Source organism: Orbicella faveolata, unplaced genomic scaffold, assembly GCF_042242905.1.
Source record: "Orbicella faveolata isolate gen_17 unplaced genomic scaffold, um_ofav_v1 contig_12, whole genome shotgun sequence".
Taxonomy (NCBI): domain Eukaryota; kingdom Metazoa; phylum Cnidaria; class Anthozoa; order Scleractinia; family Merulinidae; genus Orbicella; species Orbicella faveolata.
In genome coordinates this window covers 19,956,187-19,972,568 of record NW_028301539.1, presented here as the reverse complement: position 1 = coordinate 19,972,568, position 16,382 = coordinate 19,956,187, and the positions used below count along the sequence as shown (strand labels likewise).

Genomic DNA, 16,382 nt, shown 5'->3' with positions numbered 1-16,382 from the left:
GAGACAGAATGCGAACAGGAGAGGGAGAGAAGTTTTTGTCCCCTGAAGGTTTATAAACAGAAACCCCCTAACAGCAAGCAGACTCTAATTAAAAAGTCACGAATAGAATGCGTTACTTCAATAAATGGAAGTCTGACAGGAAGGCACAGGGAGATTTTTACTCACTACTGTCGCTGCAAGAATATTAAAGTTCACTCCCCCGGAGTGGAATAAAAGTGGAACAAAATCGTGTTTGTTCAAAATCCGCGTACGTGCCTATAAACTTTCGTAAACAACCCCGCACTTGACACGAGAGACCAAGTGTCGCTTACCGCCCTGGCAAAACTCGCCTCACCCCCAAGAGAAATGCCAATTACGCTATGCTTTCGAATAAAAGGCGTCGAATTAAGTTGTTTATAACCTTGCCAAGGATTCCAGGCGTATCTGGCCTAATTGCGCGCATTCTTTGCTAAAAGAAGCGCGGCACGCATGGGCGACTTATCGAGAGTTGTTTTTGTAGCCCTGAAAAAATCATCTTCTCTTAATTCATTTCAGGTTGCAGAAATAACGTTAAAACAGCTTGACACGTTAAAATAAATAGCGGAATTTTTGATATAAGTGGCAAAAACCCAAGTAGCTCATAAGCCGTTCATTAGTAAGGTTTCTGAACTATATTTTTCCGGGATTCTCTTAATATTGTTCGTCAAATTTGTTCAGAACTGAAAGGTCATTTCTTTATTTTTGACAAGTTCCGTTTCAGCTCTGAAGCTCTAAGAAAATGATTGGCATGGGACCAAGAGGGAAAATAAAGCACACTGATTTTTTGGCAATGGTTTTTTTTCTGAACAAAATCCTGCACTCTATCACGCTAACTGTGATAAAATCTTACAAATTCGTTGCAGTAAAATTTGAGTGGCGATAGATGAGTTTATATCCTCGCAGTTGTCATGAAAACAAGTTAAAACACGAGGATAACTTCTTCCTGTTTTGCCAATTTCATCACGCAACAAAGTTTATTTTGGCGGCTGTTGAAAGTATTTTTAGGGTGAAGTTTAAACTTGTGACTTTCAAGAGCTAGTCGCAGGCTGTTGTCTACGTCCGCCATACTGTCTTGGAGAGGAGGATCTTAAGATTTAACATGAGAGATACTATACTTGTTAGACACACCAACGAAAAATATTAACATTACGTAATGGCGCTTATGAGTTATTTGGCCGAAAAGTTCTTGACAAACTGTTTCGTATCTTTGGAAAATCTTTCATGGAATTTTGAATTACCGTAGATAAAGTTTGATCAAACTTTAGTTCTGTCTGCCGTCCTGGACGAATCACTCAGCGATAGAGAAGACACATCAAGTTACCTTTATTAATTTAACTTTGACTGACTTTCATTTATATTCAGCCTACGGAAGGACGGAATTATCACGATTCAAACACAAAGTTCTAGCTGTTTTATGATAATAACGTTCGCATGCAGGCATGACTAGTATTTGAAGGGTTAAGAAGTGTCACACGTAATCCAGACTGAGTACTGGCATCGATTAAATTTTGCCCTTGGTACGCGATCTCCAGAACTACGAATTTTTTTCAAGGTTTAGCAGAATCAGGCGTACAAAGAAACGGTAACCAAGATCGAAAATGGTTCTAAAATTACTGTATTTTTAGCAAGAACAACAACAAACGTTAGGTTCAGTCTTGTTCCTGTATGCCATTAAATCTAAATGTTTCAGTCATCCCTGCAACACAATGGTTGCGATTTCGCAGCAATTGAAACTTATAGAGATGTTCAAGTTTTGCCTAATTCCTACTGACGTGCGTTGTCTGGTAACGGCGTTTCGTTAACATTGGCAATAACTGGAAGCCTTTGTGAATATAAATGTTACATTGACTTCAACGCTCGGGTAGAGTCAAACTTTCCGTTGTAGTTCCAAGGTGAAACCTGGTGTGTGGTTATTCAAATAGAACCTACAGGGTAGCAATTCCTACTTTTGTTTTCAGGTTTCTTAGAATCTGCGAAATAAACATTATTTTCAAATTTTCTAGTGCTTAGTTAGAAGTTGGGAAGGTCTTGACTCGGAGTTACGGCATAGAAATTCCTTCCTTGCTCACCAATGCATGCATGTAGGCGCAAGTTAATAGTTATTAAGAAAAGAAAATGTTCGACAGAAATTCTCAACCTATTCAATTTTTATTGACTTTCAAAACACACCGGCTAATTAACAGTCAATGTTGTAGCTACACCGTTGATTTCCAGCTACAACTTTCGAGCGATTCATTCCGAAGCACACCCACGCAGTCAGTCCCACCCGCTTTAAAAATATTGCGATAAGATGGCTAAAAAGAGTAAATTAGTGTAATGACAGCTAACATACCTATTAAAAACCCTCCTTTGTTGAGTGTGTGGTATACATAAACACCCTTCCACAACTGGAGCTTTAAAAATATACTACGCCCTGTTACATATGAAATGTGTCGATGCGTGGTCCGCCATCTTTAGGTTCCGTTGAAAACACTTAGGCTGCATGATGTTAGAGTACAGAGGAATCCCGATTTTTTGAACCTCCAAGGGAAACGAAAATTGGTTTGAGAAACGGGGTAGTTTAGAGAAATCCTTGGTAAAATCAAAGTGTTCGACTGAAGCCGAGGGAAGCGACTTTCCAGTGGTTCGAGTTATCGGTAGGTTCGAAAAATCGATGGGTTCCACTGTATTGCTATGACCATCCAGTACCATAAACGTGTCTAGGAACCTAACTTCCCACATATACGATGAAAAAGGCGGATTTGGGAAACTTCTTACGTTTCAAGCCACAAAACTTTACTTTTACTAAAACGATATCGAAGTCACGTTCTACTCCAACCTAAAACGGAACTTTGAAACGCCAGTCAGTATAACATGAATTGACACGCTCTTGTCTTCAACATCTTACGAAAACTTCAGCAAGACTGCCTCCGGCAGAAGTGCTGAAAAACAGGAAACAAAGGATGAAGATAAATTGAACTCCTTTACAACTCAATTTGGCAGTAAATTATAACCTACACTGCTGAACGTGATACATCTTTCGCAAAATCACATGAAACACGATAAACTGATGGCAAACAACAGAGTGCGGAAGGAGAACATAATATATCCTTCCCTTCCACGTACAAGTGGATAGATGGAAATCGCAGCCCACTCATACTAAAACATAATACCAATCATATGAAAGAGTCGACATCTCATGTTTTCTTGCATGGGAAGCTATTTTCAAGCTAATACTGTTCTGGGGGCGACAAAACGGGTAGTCTTCTAAATCAACAGGTTATACGTTGCCATTGCAGTTGTTAGAAAGCGGCAGAATTTGCACTCCATACCCCTCTACTTTCGTTGAGAAGCAGAACTTTAGCCATCGGACTTCGCTCATTTGGTAGGGCTTATTCCGAACTCAGTCAGTTTCATGAGTAAATGTTATAGTGAACCCATAAGGCTGCATGCTTTGAAATCAGTGCATAATTTTCTGACTTTTCTCAAACTCACGAGTACCTCGGGAGTTGACTTTTCAAAACGATGTTTTTTAAGTTCCCATACCGATCTGCAACGTGATGTCCTCGGGCAGGTTCGTTCGACAGATCTGCGGCGTGGGAGTTTATCACTTTACATTCGTAGTTGGTCTTCTCGATTATACCGCCTACGCGAGAAGTTTGCTGTCTTTTGTTCCTCACTGCATGAAACATGCAGTGTTGTTGATTTTAAACCTAAACCTTGCGTTTTATATTATGCTCTCCGCGTTTTCCTCTTTGAACGGGAACTAAGGCGCTGTGAAGACGTAGTTTTAAGTGTGCCTTGACGTACAAGGTTTATTTGAGTGGCTTTTGTTTCTATGAATCTGTGATGAAAAGTACCGAGACCGGAGACCCGGAGGAGCCAGACTGGAAATTTCAGCGGAGATAATAACAGCTTGTTATAGAATAATATACTTTTCTACTGCCATCGTAAATGTATGAAGGGGACATTTTTGACTACCCGTCTCCCTATGGAACACCCGACAAAAGGTATTTACTGACTGCCAGAGGAAAAGGAGATCTTTAAGATACATTCGACCATAGTTCTACCAACTATGATTCGACTGAATTTTCTTTGATACATTTGCCTTAAATATAGTGGGGCAAAATAATGTAGCTTATAGGGAAGCTCGTCGACTTAACCGAAGAAACCTCTACAGTAATATAGAGAAAGCTACAAATACCAGAAAAAAAAACTTGAGACCTGGCTAACGCTGTACAGCTGAGGTTCTTTCTTCAGGAAGTGCATGTGAATGTTATATACATGGTTTTATAAATGGCATGAAACACATTGACTCTATCGTCGATGTCGAAAGAGCAAAGTCTGTCTCGCTAGCTGGCAATGACTAAGCAGTTTCAAATCTTTCACGAGCTGAGTCACAGTTGTTTCAAGTCTTCATAAATTGTACTCAGAAAAGAACAAGTGAAGCTCACTTCTCACCCACTTAAGAATACAAATTGAAATTTGTGTGATCATTTTTTTTCTTATTAAAGTTTCTAAACTCTACATTTTCACTTACAATTCAGTGTATTACCCAACCAATCGATTTTCCATGCTGAAAAAGTGGCTTCTTTCACGAACTATCCCTTATCTTTCCGCCGTTTCATCGGTGAAGCACGTAGAAATTCAAAACTACACCGTAAATGAACATGCTAAAAATGGCAAAACCCCGGCACTCAAAGACAAATAACTGGCTTTCATAAAACCACTGAGTTTCCGAGGCCCCTAGCCAAAGTGACCGCCCTCGAACCTTCTTTAGTCAGCAAACAAGGGCGATTGATGCCAATTTAAAATGGCCGTATATATTTATTATTCATACTGAGCACCTTTTTCTGGCTACAAAGTCAAAATTTTATTTTTCATTTTCCCTGAATCGCTTATCCTTGTCACTTCAACTATTTCATTTTCTGTGCGTCTTGGAAACCCGTGAAAAAAAACCCTTTGTGATATATCTTTTACTGTATTCGCTGATATTTCAATACATAGATGAAACAACTTACGGTTGCTTAGGCAATATCAGTCGACATATCAACCGTGGTCATTCAGTGCTTGTTATAATGAGTCATAAATTAGCTAAATGACGTATTTTGAGGTCGATATATAAAATCGTCTCTTTGGTGCGGTCATTTTTGAGTAGTTCGCGTGGCAGAAAAGAAATTTAATGACGTTAATTGCAAGCCAAACTTGTAAAAAGAAAGTGTCAATATGCCTGTTAACTGGGAAGATATAATGGAAGGCCACGTACAGCTTTCTGAAGTCACGGTATTTTCTAAATTTAAAAATAATTGCAATTTTTGTCGTTTGTGAGAGGAAACATGGGCGAGCAGCTTCGATCGTTCTGAAACCATCAAGATCGTGAAAATTAAGAAGTCTGCAAATCAAACTTAATAACAAGTCCACAAAAGGTGAAGACAGTCTAACTAATGAAATAGACAAACGCCTGTGTCCGTTCGAGTTGATTAAAGGTTAAAATTATTTTATTTCTCTTTGATTTAAGCTCGCGTGATCAAATCGAAACGAAACATTCCAAAGAGCGATAACACAATTGAACAAAGAAGAAAATTGTTCCTCTGCAATTAACAGGATGTTTTCTTTCCGGAATCTTCTGAAAACAAAGGATTTATTTTAAAAAGATAAAAATTAGCAAATTTCATCATGTCAGTCGGCGATACCGGAGGTTCTTTTTTGTCGAAAAACACGCTAAAGCGCCAAACCGGAATCATAGCTTTTGTTTTTACTCCCAGGAAATGAGCCTAAATAAAAACATTTGCTGAAAGTTGAAGAACACTAATCATTGTCTTAACATGTGTCTATTGAGCAGACTGGTTTTCAATATCATAGGTTAATACACCCCTAAACCTCTCATTCATTCGATATCGTTGATATGTTTTTTTAAATACTTTGGAATAAACCCAGTTGAATGCAAGCTACCTGTCAATTTTTGTCATTTCACCGTATTTGTTTTATATTTAGATGGGTTTATCGGTCAATGCATCAGCTCTTCCGGAACAAATATCACATTTGAATAAGGAGGCGCTTCCGAACAAAAAAGACAGAAGGTCTTTACCGAAAACAAAAGGTCAAAAAATCCCTGAAGCGCAGGGTGAAAGATAAATATCTTTGCTGAGCTGATAATGAGCTTTAAATGATTCGGCTGATAAACGGTATCATCTGAATCGGCAAAAATCTAACGGAACATTTAACAAAAACAAAGAAAAAGAAACCGAAAAATACCTGCACGAGAGTTTATTCAAACTTAAAAAAAATAAAATGCCAAAAAACTCCTTGTGTTCTAATGTTAAATATGACCAGAATAAGAATACGATAAACCGCTACTTTTGATGTTTGGAAGACCCAACATTTTTCGTTGATCACATGCTTACCAGTTGTGGTTTTCCAAACGATATTTCACTTCAAAGATCAAAAACAAGAGCCTACAGGAAACAGCTCTTTGTAATTAAAATCACAAACGAATTCAGGAAATAATTTTCGGCTAAAATCTATATCATTTTCGCTGTGCGCGCCGATGCGACAGCTCATGCAAGTTAGGAATGTACCGCAACTTAAGACACTTGTTAACAGCTTTAGTGGAGTGCAAAAATTCAACACAACTACGTGACTACTAAGATCTCGCTGCACTATAGACCGCAAGTAATTAAATCAACGCATATTAACAGCGGTTTTGTCGGAAATGACACGTTTACACGAATCATACGTTCCAGTTGCTAAAGGGCGGGGGGAGGGGGGAGGCCAGAGGTTAAATTGTGGGATAATGTGAGCAAGGGCTCCCAGTGGGTGGGGTTAAGTGGTTAGTTCTTCAGGGCCCTATCTTTGCGGTGCACCACAACAACCTCACTTTAGATTGTTTCATATATAGACCGGTATCGTGGTGCTGGTTTTCACGTACAACGTAAGCATAACTACTGAAGTCAGTTCCTGGGACGAGATTCACGCGTTCAAAATATGCGCCACAGGGGAGGGAAGGGCGTAGTTAGTTATGAAACCAACCATCTAAAAGTTGTCGAAGACGCCCCAAAACAAAACACTAACCCTAACCCAAAATGATTCTATGAAAAATTATTATATGCCTAGTTGTGAGAGCTCTTAACTCAGTTATAACCTAGACACAGTTCTTGTTTCAAATCCTGTCACTAACTAGATTTATCTTTGGTGGTTCCAAATACAACTCCTCCATGCTTTGAAAAGAACCAACTGGTCAGCCCCTCCCAACCGGAAGTTCTACCGACTACGTTATATTACCTCCTTCCTCGTTGCGCCATGGGACGCAGAAGGCCTAATACAATATTTGTTTTAAATACAACATCTTGTATAAAGTTGCTTTACCCCTTTCTACTTGTTATCTATGAGTATTTAAGGGGAATTTTCCTTAAGTTCATACTTGGTATTTGGAAAGATTTTTTGTGCTTAAAACTATACATGTCTCTGTTCTATAGTTCATCTTCGAAACCATAGTCAGATCACTAGGATGTTAGCTTAGGTCAAGAGATTATCTCTTGCTCGCTTAGGTTGACGCCTTATCGTTCCGGTTCTGAAACGTACAAGGTTGGTTACAAGAACGACACAAGTGCAGGAGTGTTCTTCACGCGTGCAAAAAGTATTACAGCAACGCCTTTTCTTGTGTAATTAATATTAAGGCTAGTTTTACCTGTATAGAATGCAAGTGTAAGTGCAAAGCATAAATGTAACAACAACAACTAGTTTTATTTGCATGACCATAAATACATACAGTGTTGCAAAAGCTTTTGTAAACTTAAAGTAAAACAGTAACGATTATCGTGATCATATAATAATGTTATCAGTGATATAGCAATCAAGTTACATTGGTTTGATTTGAAAGTAGAATATTGCGTAGATCAAAGCAATATGGAAAAAATTTTGCTAATTGAATATCAATATAATGATTTGAAGAAGTCATAAGTTTAAGAGTGTAAGAGCGTTCACATGCGATACCCATAGGTACTGGGCTACATACTCTGGCGTAGTACGTCAAACTTTCAACAGCTTTCTGCTTACGCTTTCCCTTGTCGTTCGCGGAAACTAGCAGTTCAGTGGAGGTTTTTGAAGGCTTAACAAAAGAAAATTTGAATCAGTTCTTAAAGGAAGCCAACCTGGGTGTGGCTGGAGCTTTGTTTGACCGCGAAAAGATACCACTTAAAATGAAAATTACAGCTTTTTTTTATTTCTTCGAGTGCTCCCTAAAAGATACTTTGCCGGTAAAAATATGTGAGACCAAAATCCTTGATTTGCACCTCTTAAGGGAGACGACGAGTATCCCCGACCTTTTCATACGTGAGTCCCTCCCCCCCCCCTTCCCCCCCCCCCGCCCCCCGCATGGGGTTTTACTCGGGTCAGGCAACGACGCGCGCATAAGCGAGGACAAAAGCAACAGAACAAGATATCCTTTTTTGGTTTCCAGTTACGCTTCTTTTACATATGGTTTTTTCATTTATACTTCATCTTCATCTAACGAATGCGCAAACCAGACTTCACGTGTTTTTGTTGTTGTTGTTGTTGTTGTTGTTGCGTTTTGTCTATACCAGCTAGAGGAAAGGACAGGAAGAAGAAACCTGGCAGCTAAATGTTTCACTTGTACTAGAAAGCTTGCGACGTTTCTACTGATGAACTAACCGTAGTTTTCAATTCGTCTAGTTTTAATTTAGTCCTTTTCATTTGCCTTTTTTGGACCTCCTAGCAAGCAGAATACTGCAACGGATCCAGTCAACTGTTTTTGTTGATTTCTTGCCTAATTAAACTACAGACTTCCTGTTTTACAGACGATAACACGAACAACTGTCAAGAGGCTGGAGGTGTGGCATTCAAAACTTTTTTAAACGAATGCTTTCAGTAAGCATTGTTTACGGTGCTACAAAAAAACAGCCTACGCGCCTTTTATGGTCACCTTTTGCAAAAAAATTCGCATCAATGTGCCTGCAGCATTGAATCTCTTTGAGTCCTAATTTGCACTGGAAAACGCCTGCCTCTTATATAAGATGTTTAAGGCCTAAGAGGGGAGATAATTTAATCCTGAAAATATTAAATGTATCACACCAACACACCAATATTTTTAAAGTAGATATAAAGCTATTTCAAGAAAGTTAAGATATCCTTCATATCTTCCTCATCAATATGTTCTGTTGATCCAAAAATAGCCAAAGTTTACAACGAGACGCGCATTCCTGGTTGTGAAAGGTGTGGTTGATATCATTGACATCGCCCAAAGAAATTTACCAGTGATGTATGTTACAAATTGTTTACAGTTTTGTTAATTTGAAGGCCTGTTATGTCGCAGATTTGTTTAACATCCAGAACATTTTATCATGGATGCATGGGTGTGGTCATTCCTTAAAGTACAAGGACGGGTATGATGTTACATAAAGTATAGAAGGCCAAAATATCGGCATATAAACCCCCATTTTATTTAAGCAACTGAGTACTTTTTCCGTGTTTACATAACCTCGTCTAAACACGAGAGTCGTTGGGAGAATTCGAGGCAGTTAAGTATTTAGATAAGGCTATAGCAATACGGAAAAAATACACTATCACTTTTATAGAATATTTCTCAAAAATACACGCCAATCTAAGACGTCACAACCGTGTTTATATACTCTCCTCTAAACACACCTATCGATCAATGAGAGCGCGCGTAGTATCTCAGTTATTTTGGAAAAGGAGTCTGAAGTAGGCTGTTATTTCTTACAGAGATATTGTCTTTATCATATTCTCAGAACAAACATGCATGAGAAGATGTAAAGAGAATACATATCCAAGGCTGAGACCGAGAGGTTACCGTAAAAACTTTTGAGAGATTAGAGATTGGCGGTATTGCAGTGGTGGTTTGAATTAGACAAATACAAAACCAGAAGAGAATTTGCAGCGTGTTAGTGAAAGCCAGCATTGATTTAACTGACAGTTTTCCTTGATTCTGTCATATCGGAAAATAGCGGATCTGGTGGAGGTGATAAAGGAAAGACGAAAAATTCTCGCCCCTCTTTGTGTTAAAGCAAGAAAGGTCACTTTTTCACCCCGGCCCCCTCTTTTCTCTCAGAGTACACCTAGATGCGCCACTCAAACAACTAGTGTGAAGATTTCTTTCGTAAATTGTAAGTCTAATTCAGAGGTGCAGTTAGCTGGGGAGTAGCGCAAAGCAGTGGCGGATCTAGAGGAGGGGCCCGGGCGCCCCGCCCCGCTCCCCTTATTTTGGGTAAAAACAAAAAAAAATCGCAAAAGGAAGAAAAGCTGACAGGGCAAGCCAAACAAAAAAATACCACCACCCCCCCCCCCCCCCACCCCAACCTCTTCGCTCAAGGTAAAGGTAAAATCTTCATTTAAAAACAGTCTGGATCCGCCACTGCAAAGGACACCGAACGCGAAGTAGTCAAAGGTAAACGGTCAAGAGAAATAACTACAAAACTCTTACGTCCTCCCTCGCGTTTTTATACTGGCTATTCTTCGCGCTGCTCATCAGCTCACGGGACTCGGAAAATTTCTTCACAGTTCCCTACACCCAACTCTTTCCAGTTAAGTCAGGTGGTCTCTTAAATTACACTGTTAAACTACACAATAAAGAATATCTTCTGCAGAACTAACAATACAAAAACTGGAAATGGTCTGTTATTCGAAATTTCGCTTTGGCGTTTCTCTATCATAGTAAACTACTATTTTCAGGTTTCCCTCAATTTAAAGGTAGTTCTGTACGTGGCCAAAATAACTCAAAATACTATTACGTAGCTCCTTTAATTAGTGATTTTCATCAAAACTAGACCATTGCTTTTAGGTTTTCATGCTCAGTGCACAGTAACCCTTTCCTTATTTTTAAACTTACTTAATCCAGACCCTCCTTTTCGCTTCGGGCAACCACTGTAGATAAGTGAGGATCTATCACTTAACGAAGACTGGTGGTTTAAATGTTTTGTGTGCCTGTATATTGTATTTCGAAGGAAAATTTGTCCAGTGAGAAAATAAAGAGCCGTGATAATGAGGGTCGAGAACAGCACGCTGATTTCGTTTATAATGCTTTGACGATGCCTGACTGAGATCGCGGTCTTTCAAGAAATCTTTTGTCGTCACGTGCCGGGTTTTGAAATACGGACAGCGCCAGCCCATTGATCCCCTCCCAGCTGCATAATGCCTTGCCGATAAAAAAGGTAAAGAAATAAACAAACATAAGGGGTGAATGAGGGATGAACAAGGATTAATAAGTTTGGATGTTGCCGGAGAACATGACCAAACAACAGGATAAAAAATACATCCAACTTTATTAACAGAATCCCAGCAAAAAGTCTGCTGGTTTTTAATAACTTTGTTTATTTTGTTTTCTTCAGAGAACTTTATTGTTAACTGAACAATTCAGACAATTTCCTTTTCCAGACAAAAATAGTGAACCGTTCAAACGCGCCTTGACGGCTACCAGCTATTCTTGCTCTTTCTTCGTTTTTTCTTCGGCTTTGGTCGCCATATTGGTTTCTTTGGTGCAGGGGGTGGATTGGTCGCAGTTATCCTGTCTTTGCGAGCTTGCCTGCAAGAAGAAAGCCAGTCAGTGAGTTAGTTCATAACGCATGCAACTTTTAAAAACTGTTGGTTTGCAATGTCAGTTTTAATCAGATTACAGCACATAAACGAAGAATTCAAATCATTTGGATCAATCAAGCAATCGTGATCTTGTCAAAGCCAAACCCTTCTGGCCTCAACGTGTTTTCCCGCGCATAGGATCGGCTACATTTTTCTTTTGTTTTAATCTTTGATTGGTCAATTGCATCGTTTGCGTTTGCTGTGATTAGTGGGCTTAAACTCCACTGTGGCACAATGCTGTATGTGTCTCTGACCTGAGCCCGATGATAATTTGTCAACATTTAGCGACATGCCCCATAGGAACTGGTTTCACAAACTTTTCTTCATTAATGCCTTAATAAGTGTTGACCTTATAAGGAATCATTTCTAGAAACTGTTGTTATTTGATGATTTTGAAAATCAGCTCAATCCGATCTCTTTCTTTTCTTCCTCTCTTGTATTGATGGTCTGGAGTGAGTGACGAAGGAGAAACTCCAGGAAAGCTCTAAACGTCACGCTGCATGCTGACAATACTGGAAATGAGGCCCGGGGGGGGATACTTCTTATAACGGCCTGTACGGGGAGCTTCCGCCCGAAACAGGTTCCTTTTTCAGCTATCAGGTATTTGAAAGACTAGGGAAATCTGTCATTTAGAGATAACGAGAACGGGAACTGAATAAATGAAACTCGTTTTATGGCTAACATTTCTTCTGGTAATGCTTGACGTTGTCCCGTAGTATTGTTCATCAACTTCATTCCAAGGGTTTAGAAAAGGGATGTGGTGTTGTCGGTTAAGTACGTATGTGAATGGGGCACCTTTTCTCAATAAAAGGTATACGAAAGGGATAGCTTTTCTGTCAAAATGGTATACAAAAGGTTAAGGGGTTTGGACCTCGGGGCGGAGCCTCCCCATTGGAAACTTTGTAGAGAACCCCTAGGGAAATGAGGCTAAATATACTAAACGGGACTTCAATTCTGTCGTACAACTCACCATAGTCGTCAAATGAAGTGGACTGTACATGAAATCAACAAGTAAACGTGGTACATCTTTCGCAAAATCACATGAAACACGATAAACTGATGGCAAACAACAGAGTGCGGAAGGAGAACATAATATATCCTTCCCTTCCACGTACAAGTGGATAGATGGAAATCGCAGCCCACTCAAACTAAAACATAATACCAATCATATGAAAGAGTCGACATCTCATGTTTTCTTGCATGGGAAGCTATTTTCAAGCTAATACTGTTCTGAGGGCGAGAAAACGGGTAGTCTTCTAAATCAACAGGTTATACGTTGCCATTGCAGTTGTTAGAAAGCGGCAGAATTCGCACTCCATACCTCTCTACTTTCGTTGAGGAACAGAACTTTAGCCATCAGACTTCGCTCATTTGGTAGGGTTTATTCCGAATTCAGTCAGTTTCACGAGTAAATGTTATAGTGAACCTATAAGACTGCATGCTTTGAAATCAGTGCATGATTTTCTGACTTTTCTCGAACTCACGAGTACCTCGGAAGTTGACTTTTTAAAACGATGTTTTTTAAGTGCCCATACCGATCTGCAACGTGATGTCCTCGGGCAGGTTCGTTCGACAGATCTGCGGCGTGGGAGTTTATCACTTTACATTCGTAGTTGGTCTTCTCGATTATACCGCCTACGCGAGAAGTTTGCTGTCTTTTGTTCCTCACTGCATGAAACATGCAGTGTTGTTGATTTTAAACCTAAACCTTGCGTTTTATATTATGCTCTCCGCGTTTTCCTCTTTGAACGGGAACTAAGGCGCTGTGAAGACGTAGTTTTAAGTGTGCCTTGACGTACAAGGTTTATTTGAGTGGCTTTTGTTTCTATGAATCTGTGATGAAAAGTACCGAGACCGGAGACCCGGAGGAGCCAGATTGGAAATTTCAGCGGAGATAATAACAGCTTGTTATAGAATAATATACTTTTCTACTGCCATGGTAAATGCATGAAGGGGACATTTTTGACTACCCGTCTCCCTATGGAACACCCGACAAAAGGTATTTATTGACTGCCGGAGGAAAAGGAGATCTTGAAGATACATTCGACCATAGTTCTACCAGCTATGATTCGACTGAATTTTCTTTGATACATTTGCCTTAAATATAGTGGGGCAAAATAATGTAGCTTATAGGGAAGCTCGTCGACTTAACCGAAGAAACCTCTACAGTAATATAGAGAAAGCTACTCAACTGCCAGAAAAAAAAAACTTGAGACCTGGCTAACGCTGTACAGCTGAAGTTCTTTCTTCAGGAAGTGCATGTGAATGTTATATACATGGTTTTATAAATGGCATGAAACACATTGACTCTATCGTCGATGTCGAAAGAGCAAAGTCTGTCTCGCTAGCTGGCAATGACTAAGCAGTTTCAAATCTTTCACGAGCTGAGTCGCAGTTGTTTCAAGTCTTCATAAATTGTACTCAGAAAAGAACAAGTGAAGCTCACTTCTCACCCACTTAAGAATACAAATTGAAATTTGTGTGATCATTTTTTTTCTTATTAAAGTTTCTAAACTCTACATTTTCACTTACAATTCAGTGTATTACCCAACCAATCGATTTTCCATGCTGAAAAAGTGGCTTCTTTCACGAACTATCGCTTATCTTTCCGCCGTTTTATCGGTGAAGCGCGTAGAAACCTAAAACTACACCTTAAATGAATTGAACATGCTAGAAATGGCAAAACCCCGGCACGCAAGGACAAATAACTGGCTTTCATAAAACAACTGAGTTTCCGAGGCCCTTAGCCAAAGTGACCGCCCTCGAACCTTCTTTAGTCAGCAAACAAGAGCGATTGATGCCAATTTAAAGTGGCCGTATATATTTATTATTCATACGGAGCACCTTTTTCTGGTTACAAAGTCAAAATTTTATTTTTCATTTTCCCTGAATCGCTTATCCTTGTCACTTCAACTATTTCATTTTCTGTGCGTCTTGGAAACCCGTGAAAAAAAACCCTTTGTGATATATCTTTTACTGCATTCGCTGATATTCATTTCAATACATACATGAAACAACTTGCGGTTGCTTAGGCAATATCAGTCGACATATCAACCGTGGTCATTCAGTGCTTGTTATAATGAGTCATAAATTAGCTAAATGACGTATTTTGAGGTCGATATATAAAATCATGTCTTCGGTGCGGTGATTTTTGAGTAGTTAGCGTGGCAGAAAAGAAATTTAATGACGTTAATTGCTAGCAAAACTTGTAAAAAAAAAGTGTCAATATGCCTGTCAACTGGGAAGATATAATGGAAGGCCACGTACAGCTTTCTGAAGTCACGATATTTTCTAAATTTAAAAATAATTGCAATTTTTGTCGTTTGTGAGAGGAAACATGGGCGAGCAGCTTCGATCGTTCTGAAACCATCAAGATCGTGAAAATTAAGAAGTCTGCAAATCAAACTTAATAACAAGTCCACAAAAGGTGAAGACAGTCTAACTAATGAAATAGACAAACGCCTGTATCCGTTCGAGTTGATTAAAGGTAAAAATTATTTTATTTCTCTTTGATTTAAGCTCGCGTGATCAAATCGAAACGAAACATTCCAAACAGCGATAACACAATTGAACAAAGAAGAAAATTGTTCCTCTGCAATTAACAGGATGTTTTCTTTCCGGAATCTCCTGAAAACAAAGGATTTATTTTAAAAAGATAAAAATTAGCAAATTTCATCATGTCAGTCGGCGATACCGGAGGTTCTTTTTTGTCGAAAAACACGCTAAAGCGCCAAACCGGAATCATAGCTTTTGTTTTTACTCCCAGGAAATGAGCCTAAATAAAAACATTTGCTGAAAGTTGAAGAACACTAATCATTGTCTTAACATGTGTCTATTGAGCAGACTGGTTTTCAATATCATAGGTTAATACACCCCTAAACCTCTCATTCATTCGATATCGTTGATATGTTTTTTTAAATACTTTGGAATAAACCCAGTTGAATGCAAGCTACCTGTCAATTTTTGTCATTTCACCGTATTTGTTTTATATTTAGATGGGTTTATCGGTCAATGCATCAGCTCTTCCGGAACAAATATCACATTTGAATAAGGAGGCGCTTCCGAACAAAAAAGACAGAAGGTCTTTACCGAAAACAAAAGGTCAAAAAATCCCTGAAGCGCAGGGTGAAAGATAAATATCTTTGCTGAGCTGATAATGAGCTTTAAATGATTCGGCTGATAAACGGTATCATCTGAATCGGCAAAAATCTAACGGAACATTTAACAAAAACAAAGAAAAAGAAACCGAAAAATACCTGCACGAGAGTTTATTCAAACTTAAAAAAAATAAAATGCCAAAAAACTGCTTGTGTTCTAATGTTAAATATGACCAGAATAAGAATACGATAAACCGCTACTTTTGATGTTTGGAAGACCCAACATTTTTCGTTGATCACATGCTTACCAGTTGTGGTTTTCCAAACGATATTTCACTTCAAAGATCAAAAACAAGAGCCTACAGGAAACAGCTCTTTGTAATTAAAATCACAAACGAACTCAGGAAATAATTTTCGGCTAAAATCTATATCATTTTCGCTGTGCGCGCCGATGCGACAGCTCATGCAAGTTAGGAATGTACCGCAACTTAAGACACTTGTTAACAGCTTTAGTGGAGTGCAAAAATTCAACACAACTACGTGACTACTAAGATCTCGCTGCACTATAGACCGCAAGTAATTAAATCAACGCATATTAACAGCGGTTTTGTCGGAAATGACACGTTTACACGAATCATACGTTCCAGTTGCTAAAGGGCGGGGGGAGGGGGGAGGCCA

General features: G+C 39.1%; 2 long non-coding RNA genes across 3 annotated transcripts; both read right to left on the bottom strand.

The window, feature by feature from the left end:
- Nucleotides 1-2,147: 2,147 nt before the first annotated feature.
- LOC110069337 (uncharacterized) lies at nucleotides 2,148-5,265 on the bottom strand. The gene is made up of 2 exons (XR_016205546.1): nucleotides 4,538-5,265; nucleotides 2,148-2,939 (listed from the first exon to the last, which is right to left on the bottom strand). It is a non-coding gene; the product is annotated as an uncharacterized LOC110069337 (long non-coding RNA).
- A 6,010-nt stretch (nucleotides 5,266-11,275) lies between these two features.
- LOC149117058 (uncharacterized) lies at nucleotides 11,276-14,808 on the bottom strand. 2 transcript variants are annotated; one of them, XR_016205544.1, is made up of 2 exons: nucleotides 12,929-14,808; nucleotides 11,276-11,554 (listed from the first exon to the last, which is right to left on the bottom strand). It is a non-coding gene; the product is annotated as an uncharacterized LOC149117058 (long non-coding RNA). The 2 variants fall into 2 exon arrangements; XR_016205545.1 differs by having other exon boundaries at nucleotides 14,140-14,808.
- Nucleotides 14,809-16,382: the final 1,574 nt, after the last annotated feature.